This window comes from Sciurus vulgaris (genome assembly GCF_902686455.1).
Source record: "Sciurus vulgaris genome assembly, chromosome: 7".
In the NCBI taxonomy this organism is placed as follows: domain Eukaryota; kingdom Metazoa; phylum Chordata; class Mammalia; order Rodentia; family Sciuridae; genus Sciurus; species Sciurus vulgaris.
In genome coordinates, this window is record NC_136467.1 from 136,029,295 (window position 1) to 136,043,395 (window position 14,101).

Sequence of the window (14,101 nt, forward strand, 5' to 3'; positions counted from 1 at the left end):
ATCGTTTAGAGGCTAAGCATTTGCAGACTACTCCACAGATTTTGTTTTTTGTTAATAACCCATTTCGAAGTTCAGCAGACTGGCATCTCTTTTGATTCTGATTATACTTCCGTCTGAAACTCCACTCCAAATTCAGCATCAGCAAATCCCTGTCTGACAGTATATTTTCTTGGTCTGCAAATGCACTGCGTTTGAAAGACTGACAACACAAGAGCAGCTGCCTTGACAGAGCCCAAATGCCCCTTCCAGCCACATGGAAAATGGTTTTACTTCAAGTCAAGCCTCTGGTGTAGCCAGTCTACCCTAGGCGGCCATGTGGGAGTGCTTGGCCAACAGCCAAGGTTCACATGCTCTCCGCTTCTCACACCCACAACCACACCCAGGTGCAGTTTAAGCCTGTCTGGTCTTCAGAGGCCTTTATGTAATTTATACTCAATGAGAAGAGCTCTTGGTGATGAATTTTGCTGTTTTGGGCCCCCTTGAGGGAAGCAGATTTTGACCTATAGTCAGTATTTTTCAACAGAGAGAAATAGAATTGAGGACAGTATTTTCAAATAAATTAATTCCAGTGATTTTGAGTCCCACATTAGAAAAATGTCATTCTTCCTAGAATGTAACTGCACACATACTGTTCAGTTGCAGTTGTCCCTTGGTGTCCTCTGAGGATGGATTCCAGGATGCCTCAGGGACGTGAAAATCTACAGACGCTCAAGCCCCTTTAATGAAATGGTGTAGTATTTACACAGAACCTGTGCCCATCCTACTATGTAGTTTAAATAATCTCCAGGTGACTTCTAATACCATGTAAATCATTATTATACTTTATTGGTTAGGGAATAATGACAGGAAAAAATGTATCTCTTCATTACAGATGCAATTTCTTTTTGAATATTTTTGATCCTTGGTTGGTCAGATCCTTGGATGCAGAACTCACAGATATGGATCCCACAGACATGGAGGGAGCACTACACTTAATTTCATTCCAAGAAGGAATCGAAGTAGCTTCAAAAAAAAATGAATACATTTAATAGCTTGGGATATTGGACAGAAACTAGTTCCGTTTGATTCATTTCATTTCCCTATTGTTGGGTTTCTCATTTCATGTCACAGTGTGTAAGAAATGAGGAAGGGTGACTGGTCAGGGGAAAATGACACTTAAGTCTGGGAATACCCTGTTCAAATCAGAGACTCAGGAAAACAAATAGACCTAAGGATATTCTTTAGGCTATTTTTCCTGCCATTTAACTAATTCATGTAAATATTGAATTCAAAGCATTTTAATAAGGTGGATAGAAATATTTCCGCATACTCCAAATTATCCCAAATTAGATACTTGACTGTACAGGTGTTCCTGAAGCCTGCTACTGGCTTCTGCCTTGTGAGGTTTATTCCTTGATAGCTAGGTGTTTCTGTGTGGTGCACTGGTTGTGAACCATGAGGGGCAGCCAGTGTTTTCAAACAAAAGGACTTTCTAGGATCTCTTCTGTCAAAGGAAGGACATGGTCTCCCTGCTGGGGGACAGTGAGGTGGGAAGTACAGTGTGACGGATGCTGGTGACCTCCCTGGTTCCTCAGTGGAACAACAACATGGCCGGAGACCAATATTTTAAAAAAGGTTCTATGACATGTGTGAGCAGCACACCTCCTAGGGACATGAGATTACTACATGCCACTGTAACGTTATTGCTAATCTTGAGAGAAGTCTGGTTTTTGTTTTTTTCTGCTACAAATGCAGACACAAAACCGATGTCTATTTTTCCAAATAAGCATATGTATTTTACATGTGTATTTTCCAATTTTTCCATTTAATCTAAATACATTTGTCAAGCACTCTCTCCTTATAAAAGTTTGTTCACACCTTCCCCAAACTTTCGCCACTCATTCATTCATTTATTCAACCAATTTTTATGACGAGATGGCTAATCATGCGAGAGCAATGCCCATGTTAGTGGAGAATTCTTTCCTATTGTTGGTTGATCCTTAAAGAAAGATAAATGATCGCTCTATCCCTTGAGAAGAAACTGTGGAGGTCAGGATTATTGTTGATCTTTTAAAAATTTAGATTTGTCAGCAGATGTAGTAGGGCTCTAGAACGTCCCCTCCCCAAAGGTCCATGTGTTAAAAGCTCAGTCCCCAGCTTGGTGCCACTGGGAGATGGTGGAGCCTTTAAGAAGTGGGGTCTAGTGGGAGGTCTTCAGGTCATTGGAGGTGGACCCTCAAGGGGGATTGTGATCTGATCCCTTATTTCTCTTCTTAGTCCTGACCATGAGGGGACTGTTTTTTCTCTATCACCCTTTGCCACTACGATACACTGTCTCACCACCAGCCCACAGCAACGGGGACAATTAATCATGGACTAAAATCTCCAAAACGGAGACCAAATAAAACTTTTCTCTCTATAAGTTATTTCAGATCTTTGTTTTAGTGACATAAAACTGACTAATACATCAGCCTAAGAGATCATGAATTACCTGGCTCTTGGACGCTGCAGGAAAAGAAAGATGATATATTCTAGAACCTGATCATCTGATGTCTCTGATAAGTTCATTATCAATGTTTAATTTCCAGCATGGTTTTGTTTTCAGAGTAGAAGAAACTTGTAGTGTGATGTAAGCAATAGCTACCACATCCCTGATGGTAATCAAAGTCAGTTCTTTAAAATTCTTTCCTATTGTTGGTTGATCCTTAAAGAAAGATAAATGATCACTCTACCCTTGAGAAGAAACTGTGGCGGTCAGGATTATGGTTGATCTTTTAAAAATCTAGATTTGTCAGCAGATGTAGTTGGGCTCTGGAACGTCCCCTCCTCAAAGGTCCATGTGTTAAAAGCTCGGACCCTGGGTTGAGGCCATTGGAAGATGTTGCTGTCTCAGAAAAATTATTAGTATATATATATTTTTGAAACTGTAACTTGTCTATTGTTCTATTCTTTTAGGTATGGGTGGTTTATTCACAAATCCAGCCAATCTGGGTACCCATACCATTTCACTCAGTTGGAGCTCCAATCATTAAACACTCTCTCCGAGTTTGGAAATTATTATTCTTCAAATGTTGCTTTACGTTTCATCGGTGTCCGTGCCAGCTTTACTTTTTACAGAATGCTATTACTTGAATAATTAGTTTTGAGGGGTGTATGTGTGTGTTTACACACCCAGACATCATAATATTTATTTCTATTTTTTTGTTTGTTTTTTGGAATTGAAGCCAGGGCCCCACACATGCTAAGCAGGTGCTCTGTACCCCAGCCACGCCATTTATTTTGGCTTGAATCTTCTCACCCATTTTAAGGCCTGCTTTCTCCGTGGTAAGGAGCCTACTTATAGATTGCATTCACGATGTGAGAAGCACTCCTTTCAGATCTTTCTAGTAAATTTTAAATAGCACATTGGATTTGTCATAGCAGATCTCTCATGTTCTCCTTATAAAATTCACTTACTCTTTCTGTCTTTCAATCAGTCTATCCACTAGGAGGAAAAGAATCATCAAGGAGAGAAATCTGTGGATACATAACTTTATAAACAAGAATGTCCTCATTCCGCATTCCTCTGTCTGAAGACGATCACTGTGTGGCAAGGGTCTGCTGTCAGAATTTCTGCTGAAATATGCTAATAGTTTTAAACAGTTAAGAGCATTGTGTCTGTAAGGAAGGTAGAGATAGGAAAATATAATCAGCTCTAACAATAGATGGAGGGTAACCATGTCTCACCACAAGGGACAAAGAGGAAAATAATCATTTCATTCTTTTTCTTCTTTTTCGCTTGATTGCCGCAGCTCTGTAGGCATCCCAGGTGCCCTGGACGCTCAGCAGCCAGGCGGGGGCTCATTTGCATAAGGCTTCCCAGAGCTGCACTGCCACTGGGTATTCTACAGAGCCAGCCAGGACAGACGGACAGGAGGCGGAGGCATCCTCTCAGGGGGGCAATGCTGAGCCTGTCACATCTTTTCTTTAAGGAAAAGAGCCGTCTGGAGATTACTTTCTATTTTCATCACTTCCCTGACTAATACATACCCACTGTATTTGCATAACATCTACTTGGTTGCATGTCCGGGCTTCTTGAAGGGTAGAGGAGGGCATTTGAATATGTATTTTATTCTGTGTGATGTCTGAGAATGGAGCCTCTAATCTCATTACCAGCCTGTATGCTTCCAGTGAGTTATTCTACAGCCTTTAGAATCCTACCTCCAATCTGTAAGCCAAGCTAACCATTACATTTCCATTGCTGAAGGATGTTAAGTAGAAGAACGCTTTCAGTGAGAATAGAATGAAAAATCTCAGCATAGGCCGTCTCATAACCCCCAACTTGGCTTTTTTGATTACTCCATAGAGGTTTATGTTATAGGATTCCCTTTCTCTAGAACATCCATCTTCTCCCATAAAACCTCAGAGAAACTACATTTGGAACATAACACTGATTAAACCCAGTCACCAAATGCTCTAACTTGACCACCGCAAAGAATAATAATTTCCAAACTTGGAGAGAGTGTTTAATGATTGAAGCACCAACTGAGCGAAATGGTATGGGTACCCAGATTGGCTGGATTTGTGAATAAACTGCCCATACCTAAAAGAATAGAACAATAGAAAAGTTACAATTTCAAAAATACATATACTAATAATTTTTCTGAGATAGGACAAAGGCAGAGTCAAAATCACTCTTCAAAGCTGTTCCCAGCCTCTCTTCTATGGTTCACTGCTGTGGGTTCAAATGCTTTGCCTGGATGCTTTTGCTTAAACCTTACCACAATTCTAGGTAGATGATTTTTTTTAAGTCCCCATTATACAGATGAGGAAACCAATGCCAGTAACTATCCTAACGTCACTGGTAGGAGATAGATCTGAGGTTAGTAATTGGGTGTGTCCAATTGTAATAACCTGCATCTTTTTTTATTTGTTCTTTTTAGTTATACATGACAATAGAATGTATTTTGACATGTCATACATACATGGAGGATAACTTCCCATTCTTGTGGTTGTACAAGATGTGGAGTTACACTGGTTGTATATTCATATATACATAGGAAAGTTATGTCTGATTCATTCTACTGCCTTTCCCATTCCCTTATCCACACCCCCCCGCCTATTGTGAGTCAGCACCTGCATATCAGAGAAATCATTTGACCTTTGGTTTGGGGAACTGGCTTACTTCACATAGCATGATAGTCTCTAGCTCCATTCACTTACCTGCAAATGCCATAATCTCATTCTCCTTTATGGCTGAGTAATATTCCATTGTGTATATATACCATATTTTCTTTATCCTTTCATCTGTTGAAGGGTACCCAGATTTGTTCCATAGCTTAGCTACTGTGAATTGAGCTGCTATGAATATTGATGTGGCTGTGACGGTATAGTATGCTGGTTTTAAGTCCTTTGGGTATGTGCCAAAGAGTGGGATAACTGGGCCAAATGGTAGTTCCATTCCAAGTTTTCTGAGGAATCTCCATACTGCTTTCCAGAGGGATAACCTGCATCTTTAATCCTTGCCTAATTTCTGATCCTTTCCTTCCAGGTCTTCTCCTTTTATTCCAGCTTTCTAGGATCCTCCAGGGTAGCACCACTCTCAGATCTGGACTCCTGCTTTGCCAGCCAGCAAACCCGCTTTTCTGGCTTCTTCTTGCCTAAGGGATCTGCTTTCTGACAAGATGGGTGTTTCCCACGCCAGATTCATCCTCATTATCATCTCAGATGCTTGTTAAAAATAGAGGTGCCCAGCATCTCTCTTGGAGACTGTTTCTTGAACCTAGTTGAGAATCAGAAGTCTCCTTGTTTAACAAGCTTTCTGTGTGATTCTGGTAAGTGACCAAGTGCTATGGTTCAGAAATGATTTGAGTATGTACCCCAAAAGTTCATATGCAGAGACTTGGTCCTCAGGCAACAGGAGGTGGTGGGAACTTTAAGAGGTGGGACCCAGTGCAAGCTGATTAGGTTATTGGGGATGTGGCCCTGGAATGAGTTGGTTTCCATGAGGGTGGGTTTTACAAAATTTAATCTGACAGTGTGCAGTGGTGCATGCCTATAATTCCAGCCACATGGGAGACTAAGGAAGGAGGATAGAAAGTTCGAGGCCTGCTTCGGTAACGTAGCTAGACCCTGTGGCAAGACAAAAAATATAAATTAAAAGAGATGAGGAGGTTGCTCAGTGGTATAGCACCCTGGATTCAATGCTCAGGACTGAAAAAAAAAAAAAAAGAAAAGAAAAAAGAAAAGAAAAGAAAAGAAAAAGAGTGAGTCTAACCCCTCTCTGGTGTCTTTTTTCCTGTCTTCCTGTCTGATTGTTCTTTCTTTTTTCCTTTAGTTAAATTTTTTTTGAATTTTTTCTTTTTAGATATAAATAACAGTAGAGTGTATTTTGACATATTATGCATACATGGAGTATAACTTATTCTAATCAGGATCCCATCCTTGTGGTGTATTCATATGTGAACATAGGAAAGTGATGTCTGATACACTCCACTGTCTTTCCTATTCCCATTCCTCCTCCCTTCCCTTCATTTCTTTTTGTCTAATCCAGTGAACTTCTATCCTCCCCTCCCCACCCCCCAACCTTATTGTGTGTTAGCATCTGTGTATCAGAGAGAATATTCAGCCTTTGGGTTTTTGGGGACTGGCTTGTTTCACTTAGCATGATAATCTCCAGATCCATCCATTTACCAGCAAATGCCATAATTTCATTCTCCTTTATGGATAAGTAATATTTCATCATGTATAGATACCACATTTTCTTTATTGATTCATCTTTGAAGGGCACCTAGGTTGGTTCATAGTTTAACTCTTCTGAATTGAGCTGCTATAAACATTGAGGTGGCTGCATTACTGTAGTGTGCTGATTTTAAGTCCTTTGGGTGTAAACTGAGGAATGGGATAGCTGGGTCAAATGGTGGTTCCATTCCAAGTTTTCTGAGGAATCTCCATACTGCTTTCTATAGTTGTTGCACCAATTTGCAGTCCCACTAGCAATATATGAGCGTATCTTTTCTCCGACATCCTCACCAACATTTATTATTATTTGTATTCTTCTTATATGTGTTCATATCTTTGTGATACCATCTGCCATGAGACCCTCATCAGAGATAAGCAGAGGCTGACAACATGCTCTTCAGCCTCCACAAGTGTGAACTAAATAAACCTCTTTTCTTTATTAAGGACCTAGTCTCAGGTATTTTGTTATAGAAACAGAAAACAGAAGAATACACTAAATTAGGGGAAAATGTTATTTCCAACCCATGTACCCCTTTCACATACAACACTAACCAAACATTTTCCCAACTTTAGTACTTATGTTAGATCAATAGTATATCAAAGGAAGTCCTATAAAACGTTTCAAATATAATATTACGATGATCAGATTTTGATGCATTTTGACCTCTAACCCAGGCAGCGGGCTCAGGAGCAGAGCAGGGAGAAGCCAAATTTTGGGTTTGGCTGAGTTCGAGGCACAGAACTTTTGTCCAAAGGACCTGAAAACTCAAGACTTCAATTCTTTTTAATTAAAATACCAAAGAAATACTAGTTGAAATGTTGTCTAAGAGAGTGGGACTCGGGGGAGAAGCGCTTCACTGGGGCAGGGAGGAGTGTCAACATGGAGGTCCCTGGTGCGGTTTCTCTGGGGTCTGTGCAAACCCTCCAGGACCCTGGACCAAGCCCTGAGGAACTGCACATGCTGGTCATTCCTGCCATCACGCTCATACACTGCTGGAGGCCACTTCTTTCCCTGGGCCTGCAGAGGGTGGCTGAGGAGGGCGGTACACACAGGGCCCTGTTCCGCTTTGTCCTATGGCAGAGAATTCCACGGACAGCCTTTTGTGTCTGCTCTTTTCTGCTCCAAATAAATACTAGATCCATAAGTGGTAATTGGCAGCAAAGGAGAAAGAGATGATTTCCAACTCTACAGCACACCCCCTACTACTGAAAACTGGTCAAGAAAGTGGCTTCTCTGTTGTTATTTTCTTTTTCCACCACGAACGTGTAATTTTCATGCACCAGCTTGAAGTCCCTTCCAGGAAAACAAAATGAGATGAAATCAGCAAGGATGTGTAATGACATGCATGGCTAAGCATGTGCCAAAGCGTAAGCTCATCTCCTCTGAGGCCGCTGCTTGCAAAGAAAAGCCGTGTGTGTTTAAGTGAACCCAGCTCGGCTGGCAGGAAAAGCATTCCAGCTTTTAGTCTCTTCCTCATAGTTGAAATCTACTTTTGAAACCACACTTACATTATTATTTTTACACATCAGCAATGTACCTCTCGTTATGTGTGTGTGTGTGCATGTGTATGTGTGTGTGTGCATTGTTCTGTGTCTCCTTCCTCCAAGGGTACTCAAACTCTTCACAGCTGCAGAAACCAAAAGCCCAGTCCTGCCACGCCTGCTGAGATTTGGACAACAAATAACAGCTCCAAAGAGGCAGCCTCCTGTGGGCTGTGGCACTGATCGCTAGCCTGTGATGTTATTCCTCTCTGCCTAGCACGGGGTCATGGAGCACTGGTTCCCAGCCCCCATCACCTCTGCCATCTAAAAATTAGCAGGAAAGGCAATGTCCTAGTATCTGACAAATTACACTGACTCACACCCTAATTAATCCTGTAAATGATTTTACTGTTCTCTGCTTCAAATCTTGCATGTCCCAACCAGCTTGAAGTTACTGGGGATGTCTGCATTTGAAGGTAAATAGCGAAGATTTCTTTCTTGGAATGCTAAGACATCCTTCCTGCCCTGCTGGGGGAAAAAACATGCTATAACTTTGGCACTACCTGAAAAAGTCGCTGCATGCGACATGTCTGCCTCTCTGCAGGCTGCTCGGCAGGCATATTGTCAGGTCTGCTCCATGTCCTGCGGGCTCCTTCACTCGTGTTTGCTCAGACTCCAGATCACGCTTGTCAAAGCTGTCCTGGGTGTTGAGTAGAAAGCTTGCCAAAATTGTTCCTTCCTGGTTGTCACAGAGCCAAGAGCACTTCCGTGCCCTGGAGGCTGCTGCCCACTCTTTCTGCACGAGCCTCATCTTTGCCATGGGGCGTGAGTGCTTGCCATTCACCTGCCAGGGCACGCGGCACACACCACCATGGAAGGGCCTAGCATCTGAGGCCAGTGTGTTCTTCGCCTTGGATCCTGGGGTGGTGGGCACACACTCCTTTTTTGTTTACTCCTACCTGAAACTATCAACATGCAACAGGACTTCATCACAAAATACCGACACGTGCTGCCTGATGACATTTTGGTCAACAAAAGACTTTGTATATATGGGCCCATAAGATTATAGGGGCCTTGAACATTCCTATCTTCCAATGACATGGTAGCCTTCACAACATCAAAACAGCACATTCCTCACTTGGTCATGGAGACGCTGGTGTCAACAAATCCCTGTGCCACTAGCTGAGTAGCATACACACGTGCAATCAGACACTGTGCATGGTGTTCAAGAATGCTAAGAAAGGACAGCGTGGCTGGCAGTGGGTATTTATGGTTATTGTGGAGTACTCTTACTTAGAAAAAAAGGTTTACTATAAACCGGTCTGCAGTGGGACTCTGGTTGCTACCCTGTCCATCTCGTGTTTATCACTTGTCTTGATTGCATCGAGAAGCCACGTGGAGTGATGCACCCAGACCATGTAGGTGTGTTGCACAACTCAAAATCGCTTAGCACTGTTTACTCTGATGTGTATGAGTATATGCTCGAGGACATGCTCAGACTGGGCAAAGGCACCAGAGGACAGACTGGCCGTTTGCTGAAATGCTGGAGCAGGACCCTGGAGTCTGCCTGCTCTGCCCAGGTCACTCTTTGGATGGGGGATCATGGAGGATTTGGGGGTGCTGGGAGGGCCTGGATGTCCAGGGCACAGAAAGGGGCATTAGGGGAGAGACCCATGGCTGATTGTCAACCTGCCAGAGAGCACTGCAACCTTGTCACTATTTCCATGGCCTCACTAGGAGGGGACATGGGAGATCTCAGTCCCAGCTCTTACCAGGCCTCTGGTTTCTTCACTCTCTAACCCACTTCCATTCAGAAGATGTTTGCTGAGCAACTGAGATGAGCCTGGAGCTCTGCAGAGGACAGTGGAGAGGTGAGTGACAGTGTCCTCAGCCTCACACACAGGGAGGGTGGGGTCTCACACTCCCTCCCTCCCTCATATGCTGGGCTGGTACTGAGTGCAGACCAAATGCCAGGGTCCTCGGGTCATAGCTGCCCTGGAAGTGGAATCAGGGCCCCAGTGGGCAGCAGGTTTCACTGAGCAGAAACCCAGAGAGAGGGCAGACAGACCAGGGAGCGAGTCCTGGAGGGCAGCACTTCTGGAACCTTCTGGAGCACTAAGGACAGTGGGTAAATTAACAGCGATAGGAAACGCAGCTCAGAACCCACTGAGATTGGTCAACCAGAGTGTCAAGGGCGCCTAAGCCTGGGCACCCCAGAAGCAGAACCTGAGGCCGGAGCTTTATTAAGAAGGTGATCTTGGGGAGACTAGCTCATGATGAGCCTGCTTTAGTTCATTTTCTGTTTCCATAGCAGAATACCTTAGACTAGATAACTTAGAGAAAAAAAAAAAATCAGTGCATTTAGGCCCACAGTTCTGAATTCTGGGAAGTCCTCTTCTGGTTGGCTTCTGGCAAGAGCCTGTGCTGCTTCAGCTCAGGGCGGAGGGCACACATGTTGAGACAGAGCAAGCCATCCACGGAGAGAGCTTGCTGGATAACAAAGCCATGCCCCAGCCAGCCCATTAATCCAGGAATGGATTCCTCCACTCAGAAAGGCTCCACTTGCTGACACTGCCATGATGAACCCACCATGAATCAAAGGGGACACACCATAGCAGAAACGCTGGGACACCTGATGACTTTTCGGCAAAAGCAAAGGGAAGAGGAGAGTGGAAGGAATGATGTGGGACTGGTTTCCTGCAAGGGTGGTGGGGAGCCAGGGAAGCCAAGGGGTACAGAGTGTCCCAGGAGTGGCTCAACCGTCAGAGAAGACAGCATCCCCAGGGAAGGGATGGTTACCAGTTCCGTGGGTTCTCACCCTCTCCATCGAAGAATCAGAGGCACAACTGCAGGGGCACAAGACTGTTGGGATTTCCTGCTCCAGCAAGGAAGACGCAGCATTGGCCAAGAGAATGTCACGCTGGCTCCCAAGACAGAGGACAGAGCTAGTTCTGTTCCTAGGAAAGGGTGACGGGGGTGAACTAGAGTTTAGGAATGTTAATTGACTTTTTATATATTTTCTTTTCTTGGGTGAGCACTGGTAGCTAGTCATCTTGGTACCACGTATGCCATCTCTCGTATTGATGCTGCATCCTGTATTGTGATCCCTGCCTTGGGGTAAGGATGAGCTGTTGTAGCTGTTCAGAGAACACCAAGGTGGGGGTGGAAGAAAGCACAACCATGCCAGTGACACATTCAGGGTCCTGGGAACTTGCTGTTTCATTGAGTCCTCAGCTGCTTTATCTTCTATGTTGCTGTCCTTGGAGAGTCATGGCAAGGGTCTCCTGGCCTTAACCATCTACCTGGTGTGTGAGTTAGCTTTTCATCACTTTGACCAAAGTACCCTGACAAGAACAACTTAGGATCCACTTAGACTTGCCTCATGGTTTTAGAGGGTTCAGCCAATGGTTGGTTGGCTTCAAGGCAAAAACATCATGGTGGAAAAGTGTGGCAAAGGAAATCTGCTCCTCTCACGGTAGCTGGGAAGAGGGAGGAGAGAAAGAGAGAAAAAGAGGAAAAGAACAGGCAGGGGAGAAGATAAGCCCTCCCATGATGCTCCCCCAGGGACCTACTTTCTCCACTAGGTCCCACCTCCCAGTGTCCACTCGGCTATCAATGGATTAATCCACTGAATGTATCAATCCACTGATGAGGTCAGAGTCCTCATGATCCCCTTATTGCCTAGAAGCCCCACCACTGAATCTTACTGCATGGGGAAGTCATGCTTTCAACACTTGAGCCTTTCAGGGGACATTCCAGATCCAAACCAGAACACCTTGTTTCTCAGGTCAATAAGACTTGGTGGTGAGTGAGACAGAGCAAGCCAGTCATGGAGAGAGCTTGATTGTCTAACAGAAAATGAGACTTTGGTAGTGAGCAAGAGGGTAGGGAAGGGCACATATCATGTTCTTAATAGCTAACAAGCCATGAAGTAAGGTCCCTAAAGTGGATTTGTCCTTTCTGAAGTGTGGCCGGGGGTGGGGGCCTGACTCCCGCATTCCCCCTCAGAGTTTATACTCTTTCATTCTAAGGGATGCTGGTTTTCGTGGGGGTCCCTGACTGTCTCAGAATAAGGCAAGTTGTGTGCTTTTGCCAGGATGTATCCCATGGAAGCAACTGAATGACACCATGTGCCCCTCACAGCGCCAAGAAAGCCCTGCGTGCAGGTGATTTTGCATCTAGGAGATGGGCATAGCATCACTGTTCTAAGTCCACCGATGAGAAGGTCAGGCGGGTGACCAAGTCGCTATAGCAAATAAGTGGATGAAACTTCTTCTTTAATTCTTCAGTTTTATTAGTGATCCCTAACAACGTCTCTTGAGGGAAATATTGCTGCTGTGAAAATATCACAGGAGCCTTTGTCTAGTTGGTTTGTTGTTCTTCCTGCTCTTTATACTAGTAAACAGTTGCTTGCCTCAGATCTACAGCTTGTCCTCGGAGCTGAGTTATTCAGTCTTCCTACAGCAAAGCATACAGTTTATTAAAGCAAAGTTAAGGGCATGCACTCAGCACCTTCCACAACAGGAAGTCACGTGTGCCATGGTCTCTTGTATGCCCTTGAAGGGGCATCTTTACATACCTAAATGGCCCCTAGTGCTGCCTGGGCCAGCCCAGTATGCACATGGAGGCCTACAACATGAGGTCTCTCTCCGCTGTAAATCATTTCCTGAGCTGTGTGTGCAATGCACCTGGACATCCTTGAGAGACAGCAGCTTGACAGTATGGTTCACTTTTAAAAATTGGTTCTTTTTAGTAATACATGAAAGTAGAATCCATTTTGATATAATTATACAAACATGGGGCTGGGGAGATAGCTCAGCTGGTAGAGTGCTTGAGTTCGATCCCCAGTACTGCAAAAAAAAAAAAAAAAAAAAAAAAAAAAAAAAAAAAATTATACAAACACGGAATATAACTTATTCTAATTCAGACCCCAGGACCTCTCCTTTCACTTCCCCTTTTCCACCCCCAACTTTCTTTCCCTTATTGATCTTTCTGCCATTTACCCATAGTTATTTATTTTTTAAATAAATTTTTTTGTGGATGTACACAATGTGAGATTCAGTCTGGTATAAGCATAGACGTACACAGGAAAGTTATGTCAGATTCATTCCATGTCTTTCCTTTTCCTATCCCCCTCCCTTCCCTTGATTCCCCTTTGTCTAATTCAATGAACTTCAATTGTCCACCCCGCCTCCTTATTGTGGGTTAGCTTCCATATATCGGAGAAAACATTTGACCTTTGGTCTTCTGGAATTGGCTTATTTCACTGAGCATGAGAGTCTCCAGATCCTTCCATTTACTGGCCATTGTCATAAAATCATTCTTTATGGTTAAGTAATACTCCATTGTGGATATACACCACATTTTCTTTATCCATTCATATGTTGAAGGGCACCTAGGTTGGCTCCATAACTTAACAATTGTGAAGTGTGTTACACTTATTATGAATGAAGTTGCATAGAATAAGGTGGAATGACTTTCATATGGCACAACAGATGTGTCAAAGTAAGACTGTTAGAGAAATACATACATAATCAAAGTCTTGTATTTGTTTGATGCACTGCCTCCTGGCCAAACCAACGCACTCTAATCTCTTTATTCTGCCAAAAGTTACAATGTGAAATGTGGCATCGGGAAGTGGCATGGTCACTGAGTGACTGGCTTGTCTAGAGCAGCTCCAGAGTGTGCCTGTTGTTCCAACTTGAATGATGTAGCCCATGGTTACCACTCTTTGGGTTCCGATTGTTTTTCTCATGCTAACTAATTTCAGGGGAGGGACACCAACTTCCTGCTCAAAGCCTTCAAGTCACTCCCAATCCCAAGCTTGGAAAATAACAGGCCAGGTAAGTTTTCCAAAGTGAGAACATCCATAGCCTTCATTTTGGGCTAATTATGCGACTGTGGCAGGAAACTTAAAGTA

At 43.7% G+C, this 14,101-nt stretch overlaps 1 protein-coding gene across 1 annotated transcript in view; it reads left to right on the forward strand.

Annotated features, from left to right (window-relative positions):
* Window positions 1-9,702: 9,702 nt before the first annotated feature.
* The window catches only part of FAM50B (family with sequence similarity 50 member B), a 74,346-nt gene continuing 69,947 nt past the window's right edge, over window positions 9,703-14,101 (forward strand). The window contains exon 1 of the mRNA XM_079147585.1: window positions 9,703-10,052. The gene's annotated coding sequence lies outside the window, so the exon portion shown is untranslated. The remainder of the gene's footprint in view (window positions 10,053-14,101) is intronic.